At 40.0% G+C, this 18,703-nt stretch overlaps 1 protein-coding gene across 1 annotated transcript in view; it reads right to left on the bottom strand.

Annotated features, from left to right (window-relative positions):
* PCDH15 (protocadherin related 15) overlaps positions 1 to 18,703 on the bottom strand; it is a 698,694-nt gene that overhangs the window by 602,814 nt on the left and 77,177 nt on the right. The window lies entirely within an intron of this gene.

Raw genomic sequence — 18,703 nt, 5'->3', positions numbered from 1 at the left:
CTCCACACAGGTCTTCTTCAGGAAAGCTCAAAATCATCTCTCTTTCACCAACAGAAGTTGGTCAAATAAAAAAACCTCGCCCACCTTGTTTCTCATATATCCTGGGACCAACATGACTACCACAACACATTTAAAAATCTGGGCCTAAGCAACTTGCCCCAGGCCACAGAGAGGACTTTTTAAGGCTGCATCTACATATAGGAAAATTAGAACCTGTATTCCTCCACTGGTGGTGATAGCAGAGGTGGAGTCCAGAGAGCACACAGAACTCAGGTGTTTCTAACCATCATGTGGTCTAATCCTAGTCAGAGTCAGTGACAGAAAACACAATGATATAAATGCCTTTTTCCAATTTACAGTAGGGATTTTACTTTTGCTACCCCCAATGCAACTTCCCGGTGACTCATTCCAGGTTCTCATAGACTCAGACTTTAAGGCCAGTAGGGATTACCACAATCATCTAGTCTGACCTCCTGCACATCGCAGCCCATGGAACTTCACCCACCCACTCCTGAAATAGACCCCTAACCTCTGGCTAAGTTACTGAAGTCCTCAAGTCATTGTTTAAAGATGTCAAGTTACAGAGAATTAATCATTTACTCTAGTTTAAATCTGCCAGTGACCCATGACCCATATTGCCAAGGAAGGCTAAAAACTGCCCCGGGTCTCTGCCAATCTGACCCAGGGGAAATTTCTTTCTGACCCCAAATATGGCAATCAGTTAGACCCTGAGAATGTGGGCAAGACCCACCAGGCAGATACTACAGAGAATTTTTTCCCAGGTAACTCAGAGCCCACCCCATCCAGTGTCCCATCTCCACCCACTGGGGATTTTTGCTACTAGCAGTTGCTGATGGGCCATGTGACATTGTAGGCAGTCTCATCCTTCCAGCCCCTCCATAAATTTATCAACCTCAGTCTTGAAGGCAGATGGGTGTTTTGCCCCCTCTCTTCCCCTTGGAAGGCTGGTCCAAAACTCCACTCCTCTGATGGTTAGAAACCTTTGCCTAATTTCAAGCCTAAACTTATTGATGGCCAATTTATATCCATTTGTTCTTGTGTCCACATTGGCACTTAATTTAAATAACTCCTCTCCCTGCCCAGTATTTATCCCTCTGATGTATTTATAGAGAGCAGTCATATCTCCCCTCAGCCTTCTTTTGGTTAGGCTAAACAAACCAAGTCCTCTCATAAGGTAGGTTTTCCATTCCGCGGATCATCCTAGTAGCACTTCTCTGCACCTGTTCCAGTTCAAATTCATCTTTCTTAAACATTGGAGATCAGAACTGCACACAGTATTCCAGCTGAGGTCTCACCAGTGCCTTGTATACTGGTGTTAACATTTCCCGTTCTCTACTGGAAATACCTTGCCTGATGCATCCTAGGACCTGATGCATCCTAGCCCTTTTCACAGCCACATGACATTGATGGCTCACAGTCATCCTGTGATCCGTCAATACACTCAGGTCTTTCTCCTCCTCTGTGGCTTCCAACTGAAAAGAACCCATGTTATAGCAAAACTTCTTGTTAGTTTCTAAATGTATCACCTTGCACTTTGCACTATTAAATTACATCCCATTTTTATTACTTTAGTTTACAAGGTCATCCGGATCTTCTTGTTATGATATTCCAGTTCTCCTCCATATTGGCTATACCTCCCAACTTTGTGTCATCTATAAATTTTGTTAGCATACTTTCAATTTTTGTACCAAGGTCAGTAATAAAAATGTTAAATAAGATTCGTCCCAAGTTCCCTGAGGAGCTCCACTAGTAACCTCCCTCCAGCTGGACAGTTTACCTTTCAGTATGACCTGTTGTAGTCTCCCCTTTAACCAGTTCCTTAGCCACCTTTCAATTCTCATATTAATCCCCATCTTCTCCAATTTAACTCATAGTTTCCCATGTGGAACTGTATCAAATGCCTTACTGAAATCCTGGTAGATTAGATCTACTGCATTTCCTTTGCTAAAAAATCAGTTATCTTCTCAAAGAAGACCAGGTTGGTTTGGCACAATTTACCCTTTGTAAAAGCATGTTGTATTTTACCCCAATTACCATGCACCTCTGTCCTTAACTACTGTCTCTTTCAAAATTCGAGACCATGCATATAATTGAAGTCAAACAGGCTTATAGTTTCTTGGATCACTTTTTTTCTTTCTTTAAAAATAGGAACTATATTAGCAATTCTCCAGTCAATAGGGTATAACCCCCGAGTTACTGATTCATCAAAAATCCTTGATATTGGGCTTGGAATTTCATCTGCCAATTCCTTTAATATTCTTGGATGGAGATTAGCCAGCTCCCCTGATTTCGTTCCATTAAGATGTTTGAGTTTGACATCTACCTTGGATGTGGTCATTTCTACCTCCATATCCTCTTGTTGCCATTAGCCATCCAGCTACTACACCCAAGCTCTTTATTAGCCTCATTAAAAACTGAGGCAAAGTTTTTGTTTCGTTGTTGGACCATACCTAGATAATCTTTAGTCTCTACCCCATCCTCAGTTCTTAGCGGTCCCACGTCTCTCCTTTTCTTTTTATTTATATGGCTATCGAACCTTTTACTATTTGTTTTCATTCCCTTTGCAAGGTCCAACTCTGCTTGGATTTTGACAGTTTTAACTTTATCCTTACACTTTCTGATCTCCATGAGGTACCTTTCCTTGCTGATATCTCCCATTCCTTGTAGGCTTTCTGCTTTCTCTTAATCACCTGTTTGAGATGCTTGTTCACCCAGTTTGGTCTGCAACCCTTCCCAATAATTTTTTTTCCCTTCCTGGGAATGCAGGGTTCAGAGAGCTTCTGCCACTTTGACTTAAAGTAATTCCAAGCCTCCTTGATTAGATCCTTGATTTCTTCAGTCCAGTCCACTTCCTTAAGTAATTCCCTTAATTTTTTTTAAAGTTTAGCTCTTTTGAAAGGAAGGACCCTTGCTGCAGATCTATTTTGTTTATCCTTCCATTTAGTTTAAACTGAATTAGCTGATGATCACTAGAACCAAGGTTGTTCTCTACAACCAGTTCTTCTATGAGGTCCTCACCAAAACCAATCTAAAATGGAAACCTGTTGGTTCAGCAACTATTTAGTAAAGAAATCTGTCAGCTATCACATCCAGGAAAATCTGGGCCCCACTATTATTAGTTAAAGTCTCCCATAATCATGCAATTCCTAGTAATATTTAATTAAAAATATTAAAGAGGTCTCTATCCATATCCAGATTGGATCTGGTGGTTTGTAGCACACCCCAAGCACTATATCAGGGGAACCTCTAGTAGCTTTCTTTCCCAAAAACAACAAGGAGTCTGGTGGCAACCTAAAGACTAACAGATTTATTTGGGCATAAGCTTTCATGAGTAAAAACCTCACTTCTTCGGATGCATCCGAAGAAGTGAGGTTTTTACTCACGAAAGCTTATGCCCAAATAAATCTGTTAGTCTTTAAGGTGCCACCAGACTCCTTGTTGTTTTTGTAGATACAGACTAACACGGCTACCCCCTTATACTTCTTTCCCAAAGTGATTTCAGCCCAAACAGACTCTCTTATCCATTCCATCACTTCTAATTTCTTTACAGTCTACCTCATCATTAATATACAATGCTACCCTCCCACCTACCTGCCTCATGTAGACAAAGTCTCTGAGGTAGGTTTAAAATGCAGGAGGTATTTATCTAATTCTGTGATCAGGTCAAAGCAGTAGAGAACAAATTTCTTTAGCACGAAACTTTTGTTTACCAACATCTTTGTAGTTCTACAGATGACTTTATTAGCAAAGCCAAATTTTTAAGACCAAAGAACGAGGGAGAGGGATCAGCAGTGTAGGGAAGCAGAACGTACTACGTTTGTTAATGTTAAATTTAAACTGGGTTGTAAATAATGACAAAATGAACAATGATAACTGAATCAATACTGATAACTAATTGCTAACTATAACACTTTTGGTAATTAAATTCTAAATTATTTCAAGCCAATCTAACAAACCCTTGCTTTGGAAATAAAAACATAAGGCCCTCTCCCCACCTGCATCTCAGTGACAATGCTTGTACTTTTTTCATACAAGTCTGCACACATTTTACACCTGTGTGTTTTGCAGTTCAGGGCTTTCATTCTGTTTTCCTTAGGGAATCTAAATGGATGTTTATTGAACAGTTTCTTGAATTTTATGCTATTGATTTTTACATTCTTCAGTTTGATTGGCAGACATGGACTGAATAATATCAGTACAAGATATATTGTATGTTCCAAAATGTTCTTTTATGAATTAGATTTTACATGTCAGTGAGCACTGAGACACTAACTCACATATTAAAAAGAGTCTAAGAGGGAAAAATAGACCCATATGAAAAGCACAGCTGTCATCCCATTACATTTTTCTCCACTAGGAGCACATCTGTGGGGAAACAATTAGTGATTGCATGTTCACTAGAGATGTAAAATCCTCTTGTTCTGATTCTCTCTTCTCACAGCATGGTTGTTATAAAAATACCATTAATGTAACTGATGTAACTCTAATCATTGCTAGAAGTTGACTGTAATTCTTGTCAAGAGGTTTACAGCTAGCCTAAATGAACATAAATAAAAACAAAAACTCCACACCTGTTTGGTACAATGATGGTCTCCCCAAGGTACTTTCACTACTGGTTTCTGTCTTCTCATTGCTGAGTGGCAACCAACTCATTGAATGATGACCCAGTGGTTCAGCAGTCATTTATCATATAATAGGTTAGTATGATAAGCAACTAATCAACTAATGAATTTAAAGTGAGGCCATTTATACTTCCAGGAATTACACATGCTTTATTAAACACACACATTTTCTTAAAATTAAACCGATTTCCTATTTTTTTCCTTTTCATTAACTATTCTTTCATGATCATGTCTTTCTCCATGTCTTTCTTATCTTCAATGCACTCAAATAGTTTTTTGGGGTTTTTTTCTCCCCATGTCTTCTTTAGTAGTTTGTATAAGTAAGGAATGCAAACAATCTTACATAATTGAGGTGCAGTTTCTATTTAAAGGCAGACAAGGATTTTGTAAATTATAGTGAAAAAAAGTATTAAGAGTGGGGTTATAATGACTATTACATTGAAAGTTAGAAGTAAACAGTGTTATATCAAGGATATGCTTAGTCAGAGATTTGTAGAAAAAGTTATTACAAATAGGAAAATTTACTGAAATGTATTGTGCAATAAAAATGAATCAAAGTTAGATTAGGGTTGTAGCCAGAATCCAATTTTAAGAATGGGGAGAAGGAGGGTGAATAGGATGCTCAATGAAAGTCTAGATTATGGATTATCCTTGTGTTACACAGAAAACATGTTTGCTGAGGAGGTTCATACTTTTACTGGACAGGTAAGGACTTCCTTAATATATTTAATTTCACCCATGACAGTCCCAGTTAAAACTCAGATTGCATCCTGAGACTTCTCTAGGTCTCTCCCCCATTCAAAAAAAAAAAAGAGTAATGATGTAGCTTTGTTTAGCATCAGCACATAATGCACAAATTACTGTACAGTTCCAGCATTCTTCCAATTGCCAATCAAGCAACTAGAAGGACACAATGTTTTTTGTCTAAAACCTTTAATAAAAATGGATGTGTTGTAATATATCTGCCCTTTTATTTTTTATTACAAAAGAAAGAGATTCAATTAGAAAGCGCTTCAATAGTGACAGATTTTCTAGACAATGAAAATGATGGTAACACTGCTCTACAGCCAAAATGCTTCTGAAATACATGTAGTCAAACCTTACTAATTCTGGGTCACCGAGAACAAAAATGATGCTTAAAATTGTTGATTGGCTCTAGTTTTCAAGATATGCTATCGGGTCAGTATATATGACCCTTGACTTGGGAATGGCGGAGGATAAGTGAGTTATAAAGGGAAGGGATCTCAATTTAAACCAGAAATGACTAAAATACATCTTTGACTGGATCTATGAATAAATCTATGACTGGGTTTGGACAGTACTTGCTTTTTAGGCAAAACAATGAATGATGCAATCTGAAGCTGGTATTGCATCATACATGATATGAATTATTCCTAGAAGTCATGGATAATGCAATCATAACAAAGCTTACATCACTCTGCTGAACAAATTGCCCTATATCAGCTCTAGAAATCATACAGTGTCGTGCTCTCTTATTTGTCAATGTTTGATTTTGCAAAGGGAGACATTTCTGTTTAGCCAAAGTAAGCAGAGATGCCTCGTACTTGTGTGAACAGTGCAGATAACTTCTGCTATGTTTGTGGTGAAGTGACTTTTGCATCACAAAAGCGCAGTATAACCACTATGGTTAAGAAAGCCTATCACCTTTATTTTGGCTGCAAAATTGGAGATCAGGACAAGAGGTGGGCCCCACACATATGCTGCAACACTTGTGCAACAAATCTTCGCCAGTGGTTGAACAGGAAAAGGAAATCTATGCCTTTTGCAGTGCCAATGATTTGGAGAGAGCCAACAGATCATACCAGCAATTGTTACTTCTGCATGGTGCCTCCAGTTGGGAAAGGTGTGTCAAAGAAGAAAAAGTGGACTGTGCATTATCCAAACACTCCATCAGCTATATGCCCAGTACCCCACAGAGAAGGACTGCTGGTTCCTGATGCACCAGAATCATTCTCACTTGAGGAAGACGAGGAAGAGGATGAAACTTCTGGTCCTGAACCATCAATGTCACAGGACCCACATTTTCTCCCATCCTCCTCCTCGGAACCACACCTCAGTTCAAGGTGAACTGAATGACCTTGTCAGGGATTTGGAACTACCCAAGAGTAAGGCAGAGCTGTTGGGCTCCAGACTACAGCAGTGGAATCTCCTGGCAGGTGATGTTAGGGTTTCCATGTTCCGTGACCGTCAAAAGGATCTTGTCCCATTCTTCTTCATGGAAGGTGATCTTGTAGCTTGCAACAACATTGATGGTATGATGGCAGCCCTCAACGTTGTTCATGATCCAGATGAGTGGAGACCGTTCATTGATTCATCGAAGACGAGTCTTAAAGCTGTTTTACTACATAATGGCAATGTTTTGCCATCAATTCCAGTTGGTCATGACGTCCATATGAAGGAAACCTATGACAACATGGAACAACTTTTGAGGTGCATAAACTATGACCAACATCAGTGGCAGCTTTGTGGCGATTTGAAGGTTGTTGCTCTCTTGCTTGGTCTGCAGACTGGATACACAAAGTACTGCTGTTTTCTCTGTGAATGGGATAGTCATGCAAGAGATTCCCACTACATCAAGAAAGATTGGCCACTCCGACAGTCATTGGAGCCTGGGAGGAAAAGTGTTCAGCGTCCACCACTTGTTGAATCAAGGAAGATTTTGTTACCACCCTTACACATCAAGCTGGGTCTGATGAAGAACTTTGTCAAGGCTATTGACAAAACACAAGCAGCTTTCAAGTACCTCCGTGGAAAAATTCCAAGGTTAAGTGAAGCTAAGATAAAGGAAGGTGTCTTTGTTGGTCCTCAGATTCGTGAACTTCTTCGAGATGATGCATTTGACCATGCACTGCATGACAAGGAAAGGATGGCATGGAAAGCCTTCCAGTTAGTGGCAATAAATTTTCTCGGAAACAACAAGGCAGACAACTACAGATTGTTGGTGGAAAACCTCCAAAAAGCCTTGTTTGCAACATGTCACTAAAGATACATTTTTTGCACTCTCATCTAGATTTTTTTCCACCAAACTGCGGAGCAGTGAGCGACGAGCACAGCGAGCGATTTCACCAGGATATTGCAACAATGGAGAAACGCTATCAGGGCAAATGGAGCCCATCAATGCTTGCAGACTATTGCTGGACAGTGACAAGAGATGCTCCATTTAATGAATACAAGAAACAAGCCAAGAAGCGCCGAGTAGACACTGAATAGGACTAAACTATGTACAGAATAGTTTTTTGCCTTTTGTTTCATAATAAAATTTTATTTATATAACCCTTTTGCTGATTTTTAAAGTGTTACATAAACAGGACAGGTGACATATTATCATGTAAAGCAACCATAAACACATGAAAAGACCTAGGTTTACAATTTATGATTAAAACTCTACTATCTACACAATATACGTAGACATAAAATGTAAAAACGTAAATATCTTAGAAACAGTAGCCAATCAGTTGTTTTAATTGTCATATTTGAATTCAGCACATCAAAATACGTAATAAATAGCACATTTTATCTCTGAAGCAGACGACTTCTCAAAAATTGGAGACCAGTGTAATCATACCTAGCTACAGTGCTAATGTTGAATTGTATTAAGAATCTTTTTAAAGGATATTTCACTGGAGGTGCAAAATATGCATCTTAAATATGGTTGTCAAGTTCTATCTTCTTTGATGACCTTTCCGATGTTGCCACTGCAATTCAGTATTTGGCTTCAACATTCGAGAAAAGAAACCTGTGTCGCAGTTTCTGTGCTTAATAAAATTGTTCCTCTTTAAATGTTGCTTTGACAGAGTCTTCTTTGTTGCTGAAAATTACTGGCAGAAAGCTGTAAGATTTGCCTGTCCAACACAGATGTTTTAATAAAAACCGGAAGAATTGCTAAAATGGGACAATTTCTTTTCATCGTGTACTTTCTTTAAAAAGAGAGAGCCCTTCGTCTCTTTAAATAGCAGAAAGCACAAACACTACATTAGCTCATTTCATATAGGGAGTCTATTCAAGTTTTTTTTGTTGATTTTAGACATATTCACTTTGATGAAAGCTCACAAAGGAATGAGATTCTGAAGTGTGATCATATTGGATGTCTACTCTCTAACAAAAAACAAGTTGACCTTGAAATTCCCAGGCATAATGGAGCAGTTATGAAAGTCAAGTAATGTAAACCTAATGAGAACACATTAAGGGAAGGCAGAAATTTAACTACATAAATGAAAGAACTTAGCAAATATGTATTTTCTCTTCATTAATACGATTTACTTGCATCTGAAGAAGTGAGGTTCTTACCCACGAAAGCTTATGCTCCCAATACTTCTGTTAGTTTTAAAGGTGCCACAGGACCCTTTGTTGCTTATTATGTTTATGTCATCTTCTATGGGCACCACTCATCCACGTCAAGCATAAATTCCAAAAGTTGAGAAGCAGGGGTTTTTAGCTTTGTTCTTGGTGAACAATGTACACCGGACCCTCGCTAGAACGCGGGATTTGGGATCCATGTGCAGTATTGCGTTAACACAGGGACCGCGTTAAAATGAATTGCAATTAAAGTAATTAAATTTGGGATCCATGGCCGCAACCGCGTTATATGCGAATTTGCGCTATTTAGATGCACATTCTAGCGAGGGTCCGGTGTAATTTTAACAACAAAAGACTTGCCAGTTTATTCAATCATTGTCCTTTTCAAATAAACACTTACTTGAGCTTTTCCCCATAATTTAAATGTATTAAAAATCAAGGCTTTTCTCAAGGCTCCACATATGCACACAATATATAAAGATTACTTAATGCTACAGTAACTTTTGTTCTTCGAGATGTGTTGCCCGAGTGCGAGATTGGATTCTTTAACAACAGTGTCCACTGGGACTGTGCTTGTGCCCCGAATATCCTCATCCCCAACTGTCCCTCAGTTCCTTCAGTAAAACATATTCTGAAACTCTATAGTAGTGAGGCAGAGAGATAGGATGTGGAAAAACATGTGGCTAACATCTCAAAGAGGTACAGTACCCATTCTCTCTTCTTGGAGGGACTGTCCATATGTATTCCACTTCTGGTGACTCAAAAGCAGTGATCTCATAGTCAGGAGATGGGTGCTTAGAGTCTATCAAAACAAAAATTGCAAGACAGCTCTGACAGAGTGAACATCTGATCTGGAGCCCTCTACCAAGGAGCAGTGCTGGGTTAAAGTGTAGATTGAACTTCAGCTGGCTGCCCTACATACCTCAGAAATTTAAATGCCTCTTATGAAAGCTATAGAAGCTTCCTGGGCCCTGTTGGATTGGACCCTAATCTCTAGAAGTGGATTAGGCATATGGCAAGTTCTAATACAGTCAGATATGCATTTGGATAGTTTTTTGGTGGATATAAGTTAACCCTTCACCTTGTCAGCAGAGTCTGGGATAGATTCTGAAGGGTATTGCCCTGTCCAGATAGTAGGAAAGGCCTTGATGTGGAGGGTGTGAAGTTTAGCTTCTCTCTATTAGAATGAGGCTTGGAAAGAAAACTGGTAGAAGAATCACTTGTTTCAGATGAAATTAAGAAACAACTTCAGGTAACAATTTTGTATGAGGTTTTAGTGTCATTTTGTGCTTATGGAATACTGTGTAATGTGGCATAGCCATAAGAGCTTGGATCTTCCTTTTCATCAAGCTGAAGAAGTTATGGCAATTAAAAAGGCAGGCTTCACAGAGAGGTGGTATAGAGAGCAGGTGGCTAGGGATTCAAAGGGCCCCACTAAGTCTTTGAACATGCCACTCTAGCCCCAGCAGGGTGCGATGTCTTGAACTGGAGGAAAAGCATAAATGAGATCAATGGGAGCTGTGGGAGTGAGGCCTACAGATGGGGGCAGCATGCAGAGCTGCCTGGCCATGTCTCCACCTGGGAGCCGGAGTGGGGACATGACGCTGCTTCCGGGAGCTGCCTGAGGTAAGCATTGCCCGGAGCCTGTACCCTTTACAACTTCCCCCATCCCAACCCCCTGCCCCAGTACTGAGCCACCTCTCGCCCCCCAACTCCCTCCCAGAGGCCACAGCCCACACCCCCTCCCACATCCCAACCCCTAGCCCAGAGCTTCCTCCCACACTCCAAACCCCTGATTTCTGGTCCCATCCTGGAGCTTGTACCCCCCAGCTGGAGCACTCATCCCTCACACACCCCAACCCCTTGCCCCAGCCCGGAGCCCCCTCTGACACTCCAAACCCTTCAGCCACACACAACCTGCCTGGAGTCCCCTCCTGCACACCAAACCCCTCATCCCTGGTATGACATTATTGACATAAACTGTAACCACAGTTATATATTTGCAGCAAATATTGTACAAAGGTTGTCGTGTGAGGGGTCTATGAAAAAGTTATGATTTGCTGATTATGATTATGCTATCTGTATGTGAGTATCATTTGTGTAGTTGAAGTTATGAATATTGACTATGCACTTGTATCTCAATGTGTTTAATTCTAAATAGCATTAGTGAAGCATTTAGTCAGCTCCTTGAGAAAGGAATTTGCAAATTAAGTGCCCTATCAAGAAACACTTAACTGACAATGGACCTTGGGAGACTCCAATACACACAAGAAGTCTTCCTGGGAACATTCAAGATAGCAAGTGAGTAATGACTGCCGCCTGTAAAGAACTGAGTCATGCATGGACATGTGACTCCAGACTCCATCTCGCTACTGTGATTTCCCACAGTAAGAACAAAGAGGTGTCCTCCCACAGGCAGAGAATATAAAAAGGCACTGAAAACTCTTCCATCTTGTCGTCAATCCTGCTTCTTGCCTCTGGAGGGACTTTGCTACAAACTGAAGCTCTGAACAAAGGACTGAAGGACCCATCCCAACTGTGGATGTACTCCAGAGACTTGATTTGAACCTGCCGTTTATTCCAACACTGCTACAAGCCTGAACCAAGAACTTTGCCATTACTGTATGTAATTGATTCCATTTAACCAATTCTAGCTCTCACCTATATCTTTTTCCTTTTATGAATAAACCTTTAGATTTTAGATTCTAAGGGATTGGCAACAGCATGATTTGTGGGTAAGATCTACTTGTATATTGACCTGGGTCTGGGGCTGGTCCTTTGGGATCGGGATAACCTTTTACTTTTACTGGGGTATGGGTTTTCATAACCATTCGTCCCCATAACGAGTGGTAGTGGTGGTGATACTGGGCAAGCCTAGAGTTGACTGATATGGTTCAGTACAGTGTGGTAGATAAGCTCTTGCTGCTATGGTTTCTAACACTGTTCTGTAAACTGTATGTTTTGAGTAGAAGGGGAAAAGGATTTTTCTATGACTCAGAGGCCCAGAACAGGAAAAAGTTATAGAGTTACCTGGATGGAATTGTCATTTGTTGAGGTATCTGTTCCTAAATTAACCAGTTGTTGAGGCCTGGTTAGACTTGTAGCCCTTGTCTCCTTAAGCGAGCATCCGAAACCACTCAACAGATGTGAACTACTCTGGAAGCCTTGGAGAGACTGAAAGGAAGCATTCTGTATTGATAATGTAACTTCCCACTAGGAATCGGCACTTCCTGTGACCCAGGTGAATTGCTATATGGAAACAGGCATCCTATAAATTGAGAGCCAGAAACCAGCCTTGAGGATTTAAAGTGGGGATTATGGAAGCTAGCTGGATTTGAAATGATGGATGAAATAGTTGCGATACTTCATATGTCCATAATGGGGTCCAAACTACCTTTCTTCTTTGGGATTAGGACGTAATGTGAATATAGCCCCTGCCATAGAATATCTCTTTCTTTCACACACACACACACACACACACACACACACACTCTCTCTCCCATTTCTCCAAGTTGAAGGAGGAACTCTACCTCCTTTATTAGTAATGTCTCATGAGAGGGGTCCCTGAAAAGGGACAAGAAAGGGGGGGGGAGATAGAGAAAGATGGAACTGGATAGAATACGCCTTGTCTATAATCTTCAGGACCCTCTTGTCCAAGGCTGTTAGTCCCAACCTCCGAAAACCAAAAGATAACAGCTGTCTAAAGGATGGGAACGGGAAGGTAGTTAGAGTTGTTCTATACAGCTTTCAACCATGGTGTCAAGCCTGCTGATGTACGGGGCAGAGGGTCTGTCTCTGGAGTCTGTCTGTTCCTTGGAGGCTTGACTATTTCTGTTGGCTGTAATAATAGGAGGAAGGCTGCCTTTCTGTAGGGTAGTTTTAAAGCCTATATTGCTTTCTCCTTGGGGCCAATGTATATAAACCCAAAGAATGCAGAATGTCTCAGGTAATTTAAAGTGTGCAGGACATCTTCTGTGTGATTGTTAAAGAGACCACTGCTTTCAAAGAGGAGGTCTTTGATGGTCATTTACGCTTATTTTGGTACCCTCAAACACTGCAATCATGAAGCCATGTCAATTGTGACTGAAGTCACCAGGGAATGAAGTGTGGAGTCAGGTATCCAGGGCAGCCTGCATTGAGGTACAGACCACTAGCTGCCCCACTACCACTAAGTAATTCAGCTCTTCTCTGTTCCCTTGCAGGATTTATTCTACAATCTACGTAGGAAGTCAGATTTAGCCAGGAGTGCCTACTAATTTGATGTGTGCATCTGCAAAATGCAGAGGAATAGACCTTTCAGCCAAAGAGGTTAACCTTTTTTTGGATTCTTGTGCTGCAGTATCATTTTGGATAATCCCTGCTTAGCCCTCCGATGCACCACTACAATCACCAAAGATCCTGGAATTGGGTGATTGAAAAAATATTAAAATCCCTTTGAGGTAACCTGGTAGCATCAGCCCACTTTTTTTATGTGGATGCACTGAAGTTATGTATTGTCAAAGATCTTCAGCTAGCTCTAAAAAATGCTCATATATTGGCATTGCCAGGAAGAGAAGAATGCAGAATGTCTAATAATTTGCATGACTTCTCCTGAACTCTCTCTATTGAGATTTCCATTGTATTGGCCATTCACCATAACAACTCCTGGAATATGAGGTAGTCACCTGACTGGATTGGAGCTGCTGGGATAACCATTTCACTGGGCAAGGTGGAGAATATCATCATTGGGATGGACTGATCCTCTGTTTCTTGTAGTTATTCCTACTCTAACTCCTGATGCTGTGTGTTGTACCAGCTGACCCTCTTAAGATGGCATATGAAGATATGTCTGTGCACACCTTGAGAGAGGTGCTCTTTTCCCCTCCTTTCTTCCAAAGAGTGTAAAGGACAGCTTAGATGCTCTTCTTGATGCCACAGTTGAAGAGTGTGGCTTTGGTAAGAAAGAGTGAGCCTGGAGCTTGAGGCAGAAATGTGGCTTTCCAGAGCACTCACAAAGACAATCTGATCTAATTTGGCAGTCTTCTTTCCCTCAACTTCATAGGAGACCCTCATGGAGCATTCCAAGAATGAAATTTTAAGGCAAGATTTCCTCACTTATTGTGTCCTCTTAGAAAAACAAGAATATATCAATCACTTACCCAGAATCCGTGTTTCATGCATTTAGTGGGTCCATCATGGATAGCAAAAGTGCCTGTGCAAAAAGGGACAGAATCCCAGAAACCTTGATTCCGCCATTGCAGGGCAGTTCTGGTACTGGAGCAACTTCCCTAAAGTTTAAGTTTAAGAGTTTGGGATTCTTGTGGCTGACAGGTGTTAGAACTACACTATCCCAAACTACATTATACGAATAGCTGCACTAACAACAGCTACTAAAACAACTAGATAGAATCACAGATTGCACAGTGCCCAGAAGAGAGGACACTGCAGGGGTTCTGTCTCACTGCCTCAGGCAACTGAGGAACAGCTGGGCCTGTTCCACCCTTTATACTCTTGGGTGCAAGGGCACAAGGGCATCTACAATACGGATGTATCCCCAGCCAATACTGCTATTCAAAAGAATCCAATCTCATGTGCATGGGGTGTGTGTCCACCAGAAGTGGAATCTATGTGGACAATTGCTCAAAGAAGAACTTACGTTTCTCCTCAGGGCTAAACATAAAAGGTTTCTGAATTTGGAGTCAGCTAATTTTCAGATTTGGAGGAGGTGGGCTGCTCTTCAGATACCCTTGTATAATCAGATGTCTCTGTGTTGGTCAGAGTCTGCTGTTCTGAAATGCACTTCCTCAGGTGCATGATTTTGGAGGCAAATTTACTTCCTGTCCTGTTCTGTCCTGCCATTGGCACTAGATGATCTCTTCCTTTTTCTGCCGAGAATAGATAAGCCCCACCCTCAACCCCTGCTTGCGCGCGCACACACACACACACGGAAAAAGTTTCTCTTCAACATTCCACCATCCTGCAGCAGCAGCAGCAAACTCCAATGCTACATTTGGCTTTTTGGGATCTAAATCTCACAAGCATCCCAGAAGACTGTCTGCACACTAGCTACGGTAAACTGAGATTCCTAGTTATTTATTTGTGGCCTATGGCTGTAGCTAAGGAAACCCTAACACTTTCAAAGCTGTCCTTTTTCCCACTTCTGGGGGCTATTTTTATAGTACCACTGGCAGACTACTAGAATGAATGAAACAAAACTAGCAATAAAAATAAGGTATGCCAAATTAAAAGTCCCATTCAAGAATTGTTCCCCAAAGTACAAGAGGTTTTTGACAGAGGTCCATCTCTTGATATTTGCAAAAAATTCCAACAATTTAAAACATAGGCCAGTTTCATTAGATCTGTGGTATATTTTTCACAATGCAATCATGTAAAGAACTGCTCTGGTAAATGTCTCCACACAGTATAACTGATGTTGAAATTATTTACTGTTGCAACTCACAAAAGAAAAATGTTTGATGTTTAATCATAAGGCAAATAATATAAAAATCTTTAGCAAATGAAACAGGCTAAAAGATCTTTGTGTTTATGTGCTACAATCTTTCTGAAAGGCTTCTTTGATCTTATTTACTCCAATATATCATCAATTATCACATAATTGTAAAGCTTAGAGAATAAAGAACAACGAAATAAATAAAGGGTCTGTTTCTTAGTGAGACAAAGAGGCTTTATGAAAGGAGTTACATAGCTTAGATCCATTTTGTTTCTGATTGCTAATTTTCATTATTTTAATTTCTAATTATTCTTAATGAGATGGCTCAGAGGAAATCCTCAACTATTGCTCTAGCTAAGATATTCAACAAGATCAAATATTAGAAGCTGAAACAGACACACAACTATCTGACTAATAGTTTATACTGCAAACTGTTGCTTAACAAGTCTGTTTTCATTCTGCCCTTGCCCATTCAAATTCACTTCCCATCCACAGTCAGTTATGTTGCTCAGAGAAGCCATTTAGAAAAGAGATCTCTAAATTTTAACCACGTCAAAGGTACAGTAAACAAAAACAAAACATCAAGTAAGATGAGAAAAAATATTCTCCAGTTTAGTTAAAATGCAGTTTCAGTTGTGGGGTCATTTATCCAAAATAATGAGCAAATACCCAAAGGTCCAGGACACAACATGAGTTACTGCAAGAAATAGATCTAAGGGTATGTCTTCACTAGTAAAGGCAGCACTTTAATGTGGCTGTGTAGTCACAGCACCAGCACTGGGAGAGAGCTCTCCCTGCACTGTAAAAAAAACCCACCCCCATGAGGGGAGTAGCTACCAGTGCTGGAAGAGTGGCTACCAGTGCTGGTGCACTGTCTGCACAGCCACTTTATGGCACTGAAACTTGCAGCGCTCGGGGGGTGGGCGGGTGTTTTTTCAGACTCGTGAGCGAGAAAGTTTCAGCACTGTGAAGTGGCAGTGTAGACAAGGCCTCAGACAGGAAGCTCTTAGGAACTGAGCTCTGTGGCAGGCTCCATGAATGCTGCTCTCATGTGAATCAGAACTAGGGCTGTCCACTGCCATCAAGGATGTGGCAGGAGTTGTCCCCAAGTGGTTAATCCAATGAATATAAATATTCTGGTTGAAATATTGGATACCATCTACTACACCAGAAACTTCTACGCAGATGGCCTTTTTCAATTTGATAGTGTATATGTCTCTCTGGATATTAGCTTTCTTGTCTGCTTGTGTGATATATAATCTTCTCATGATGACTGTACACTTTGCATTTGTGTTGTAATTTAAATAAATATATTTGAAAATATAGAAAAAACATTCAAAATATTTAATAAATTTCAAATGATATTCTATTGTTTAACAGTGCGATTAAAACTGTGATTAATCGCAATGAATATAAGAGTTCATCGCGAGTTAACTGCAATTAATCAACAGCCCTAATATAATTCCCAAAAGTTCCCATGATTTATGGGAAATTTGTGGGGAAAAGCTATATGTAAAGTTATACAAAATAAATGAAGTCTTCAGCTGTTGCAAGAACTATGCACAGTTGCCTAAAAAAGCCTTTCTAGTACAATATCATTATCTTGAAAACTCAAAAAACAGCTATTCTTTCTAAATCTTCCGATCTGCTTTTCTTTTCCTTCCCATGTTACTTTAGGAAAAAAAAAAAGTATTTCTAACATCAAGCAAAATAACAATCCGGTCAAACCTGTTAAATCTAATACAGTATTTACAAAGTGAAGAGATAAATGTCAAAAAACTCTGAAATATAACCCAGGGTATGACCACTGCAAAAAAATAACCTTAAAGATTAGTTATCCAACTGTTTTTTTTAAATCAGATATTTATAAAAAATATGATTGTCATCAACAAACCACCACTGCAGCCACCACAAAAATAAATCTGAATCATGAAATTAAAATGGAAAGCCAATAAAAAAAATCAACAGCACTAAAAAATAGAGAATGTGCGCCCGTGTGCGAGATTCTCATGAATGGTGAACTTCCCCAAAGAGAGCAAAATACTCAAGTCGCTTTAACAAACAAAAAGATTTCTGAGCTATTAAAAATAAATGGGACAAAAAGGCTTTTTCCAAATCATCCAGACTTACTATTCCTGATGTCAGGGTTGAAAAAAAGTCTTAAGCTGAAAAAAAGGTAGAGCTGCCCTACAGAGACCAAAACATGATTTTCTAGAAAATTGTCAGAACCATACTGTGGACATTATTCTGGTAAGAAAAGAACTGCAGAGGAGACCATAATTAATCAGCCATTTAAGGACTGAGGAAATTAAAAACCAAGGATGAAACAAAGTGCTAACTAGCAATTTTGTTCTAACTAAGAGGAGACTGCAACAAAAATATCCCACTACTACGATACATTATATGAGGAATGCCACTAGCAATCAGAGTGGAGAAGAGCCAGAAGTCTCTCAATTCTTAATGGCAGTCCAGCCAAAAAACAAAGGATTTGAAACATTTCATTCAGCTTTTAAAATACTATTCATCCACTATGCTAGAATGAGCAATTTTTGTTGATGGGTCAGTGAAATATGACATTTTTTGGTTCATTATCACCACCATCTGTGATTGGGCTCAGCCCTTACCTCATCTTTGGGTCCCTTGAATGTACATTGACCTTTAAGTGCTTGCTTTCTTAGCTATTCAGCTCAGCTACCATCATCCTCAACTCCTTATGTCATATTGCTCCTGGGTTTCATAGCAGTAATCTAGGGAGTCCAGTCTCTCTCTAGCTTGTGGAGTGCAAAAGAAGTGAAAACTGTTTAGGCTGGCAGGATTCCCCACAATAGTACTCAGGGAATTTTGGGTCTTGCTCCTTGGGCAGTTTTCTGCCAGTTGGTTGCTGATACAAGGCCTCTATGACGGGGCTTATTTTATCCCAACTGTTTCTGGTCAACCAATTACCCAGACCTGGGGAAGTAGTTACTCTGTCCCTTAATCTCATATTGACTATAACAGAATGGCGAATGAATAGATGTTTGTGCCTAAGCTGCTAAATTTCTATGCTAGTTTTGCAAGGCTCATTTATTTTCTTTGGTTATAATACCACTCCATTATTAGTGACATAAGGGCTGCGACTGTGCCAATCAGAAAATTGTTATGGATGATTACTATGTTTTTAAACTACAGACATCTTTGTTGTAATGATGAAGTTCTAGAGTTTACATTATGTATTAATCAATATTAGTGTGCACCTAGGAAAATCAGCAATGGAAAAGTGATTTTTTGAACTGTGATATGCATCATACGAAGAGAGAATTATTGTAGCTTTCTC

Source organism: Trachemys scripta, chromosome 7 (genome assembly GCF_013100865.1).
Source record: "Trachemys scripta elegans isolate TJP31775 chromosome 7, CAS_Tse_1.0, whole genome shotgun sequence".
Lineage (NCBI taxonomy): Eukaryota > Metazoa > Chordata > Testudines > Emydidae > Trachemys > Trachemys scripta.
This window is presented reverse-complemented; position numbering and strand designations above follow the sequence as displayed.